At 36.4% G+C, this 3,161-nt stretch overlaps 1 non-coding gene across 1 annotated transcript; it reads left to right on the top strand.

The window, feature by feature from the left end:
* Positions 1 to 2,792: 2,792 nt before the first annotated feature.
* On the top strand, positions 2,793 to 2,936 carry LOC142430111 (small nucleolar RNA SNORA48). The gene has a single exon (XR_012780582.1). It is a non-coding gene; the product is annotated as a small nucleolar RNA SNORA48 (small nucleolar RNA).
* Positions 2,937 to 3,161: the final 225 nt, after the last annotated feature.

The raw sequence follows: 3,161 nt of genomic DNA, 5'->3' as shown, positions 1-3,161 counted from the left end.
ATCCTCACAATTGAAATGCATTGAGTTCCCTTTGGTTTTTCTTACCGAATAGCCAACTTCCACATGCATATGAGGCAATGGAAAATGCCATGGCTTGGGTTAGGCACATCTGAGTCCTCAACATGATATCCTTGCTTTTCAAAATTCAGAAACCATAAATTCCTCTCACCATGGAAACTTCACTCCTTATGTTCATTTGAGGAAGTCTGTAGAATGAGATGTTTTAGAGCTGGGCTCTTAAAGACTGGCTTCCAGTGCTTTGGTACTTATTAAATTTATCTTGGGCATGTGGCTCCCATTCCCCAAGCCTTAGTTCCCTAAAGTGTAAAATAGAAGAGATAAAATAACCAATGTTATAGTGGTTTTGATGAAAATTAAATCACCCATTGACAGCATTTAGCACAATTTCTAGTACAGGGAATGTTATTTTGTTTAACCATCTACCTGCTTCAAGATTTCTCTTGGCATACCCCAAATGGGTATGCCATTCTTTACCCTACTTCATTTAACAAACCATTCTTAAATTCAGAAATGGCCTTCTAGAAAGTTTTAAGTAACTAATTAGAAAAAGAGTCATATCTCCTGCGTCTATAAAAAGTACACACTTCTGTCTATTAAATCCAAAGGTTGGTGAGCCATGGACCAGTTACTCTTTCAGGTATTTGCTCATCTGCCAAATGCAGGGACTGCACTCTTAGGTCTCTTCAGACTCCAGGATTCTCCAATGCTCCTTATTAATTTTTGGTGCTTAGCTCTTCTGTGTCATTTGTTTATCAACTATTGCTAGCTCTTAAGATGAGTAAGGTATAAAAGTATTCACATGTTTGTGCCTTGAATAGTTTTCCTTGTGCAATCTTTGAATTTCTGGATCAAAACATTCTGTCAAAAAATATTCAGTGTTCTAATCTCTCAGCCTTCTTTATGTCCCACCTCTTTTCACAATGTTTCAGTATGCCCTATTTTTATGAGATTGTTTTTTAAATGCACATGGTGGATTCAGAGGGAATAATGAAGTTTTGGTTGCTGAGTGACTGCTTTTAGCAATGATTCAATGTTTAATTAGATTTTTTTCATCTGGTTCCAGGATCTTCCCAGAATTTTCCTGTTGCTGATTTTGTGTTCTGAAAGAAAGGCTCAAAAAAAAAAAAAAAAAGAAAGGCTCAACTTAACCCCCCATTGCCCCCCCTATGATAATTCCAAAATTTATGCTTTTCATGATAAATTGGTGCTTCTCATCAAAGGGTATTTTTCTCAGCTCAGTTTCTGCCCTTAGCTGTCTTGGTGGAAAGGGATTTTCTAAGAAATAACTCAGATAGTTTTATTTATTTTTTTCAAAAGAGTTTCAAAGCAAATGATCTACCTACATATACAATACTCTATTGTCTAGTTAAATCTAATATAATGTCCAGAATCCAACCTTTAACACAGATCTCTATTCTTGAATTGTTTATTTAGATTAATATTTATCAAGGCTGGGATTTTTCAAGAGTATTTCATGGATGCTATATTTTCTGAATTCTTTGAGATTTAAGAGAATCAGCTTGATATCTTTATAACAAATGACATTGTGGTTAAATGTAATAAACTTGAATCATGTATATATTTTTAACCTCAGGCAATTCCAAAACTTTTTTCTTTTTTGGGAAAGGCTGAATACAACCTAAATTTATTTTTGTTTTGTTTTGGTTTTCTTCCTGGATGGATGAAAAAAATTGTCTATTGCATTGTGTTAAAATAATTTAATCACACCATGTCTTGTTTTTTTTTCTATATAAAATAATCTGATAGAGGAAATTCAAATGACCTGTTGAAAATAGAATTAAAAGATGAAATTTTAAATATTAAAATTGTATTACTTTTTCATTTCAATTGTGAAATATAATAATTCCATGAATTTTTTGAACCCCTTCATATGTGATATTATGCAACCATCTAAAGATTCAGAATTCATCTATCTATTTAAGGGATTATTTGCCAAATTATATCAATGCACACTTTTTGATGTTGCTTTGTTTGTGATCTATGTATATTAGGGGCTCTGATTATTGCTGCCTTCTTGTTCACTGAGAAGTCTGTCTCCCTTTTAGCAGGGTCAAGAGTAACTTCCAAGCAGTGATATAAATAGACTATGGCACCATAGATTTTCTATCCTCTGACCAGATTCCACTCAGAAGAAATACTGGCTCCCAGACCCCAGGCCCCCTCAGCCTCGCTAGCAAACAACTGTAGTCTTGAGTTCACCAGGACAGACCTTATTATCCACAGGAATTTCTAGGCCTCTAAACCCTCTCTTATCTAGCTCTTAAACAACAAATGATCAAAAACAAAGAAATGATATAGAAAGTATACAAAGAATATGAACTCACATTTTCAATCACTAAATGATTCCTGAAGGAGCTTTGGTAGCATAATAGGTTAGATACTGGGTTGCTTACTACGAGATCAGTTGTTTGAACCCATCAGCCACTAAGCAGGATGAAGATTCTATTTCTGCTCCTATAAAGATTTACAGCCTTCAAATCCAAAGAGCTGTCCTACTGTGTCCTACAGAGTAGGTATGAGTTACTACTGGCTCAACATCAATGAGGGGGCGAGTGATGCCATTCAAAAATAAGCCAGCAAGACTGATAGCATGCCAAGGACCATATCCAAGCTTGCAAACACTAATGACATCATATATAAACTTTAAAAGAAGTATATTTACTAAGCAAAGGGGAGTAAAAGGGTAATCAAAAGAATGATGACATAAGAATGTATGCAAAATATAATAGTCATTAAAACTCTAAGTAGACATCCCCTGGTTATGGGCAAAGAGACATCTGATTGCTGGTGGTGCTCTTATATCAGTCAGGGGCAGAGCAGACTGACAGCCCTTTGTTCATCCTAGCTTGATGCCTAGATCGTGGCCAAAGCTGTTTCATGCCTAGGGCACATTAAAAAAAAAAACTCTAAGTAGAATTTGAGAATGAAAGAAGTTATCATTAGCATGTGCTCTAACTGAAGAGCAGGGGTCTGCTGTTGTTGGGCAGCAGGGCATTCTTTCAGACCCACCCAGTGGCCAGCAGGGCGGAGCATGCCCTGTTAGGCTGCAGCCTCAAGACCGGTCACTTGTGAGTCCATGGTTGCAGTCCCTATGCCAATCCAGCAGCTCGAGGGTCTTC

This window comes from Tenrec ecaudatus, chromosome 16, assembly GCF_050624435.1.
Source record: "Tenrec ecaudatus isolate mTenEca1 chromosome 16, mTenEca1.hap1, whole genome shotgun sequence".
NCBI classification, from domain to species: Eukaryota; Metazoa; Chordata; class Mammalia; order Afrosoricida; family Tenrecidae; genus Tenrec; species Tenrec ecaudatus.
The sequence above is the reverse complement of the archived record's forward strand: the minus strand, read 5'-3'. Positions and strand labels throughout refer to the sequence as shown.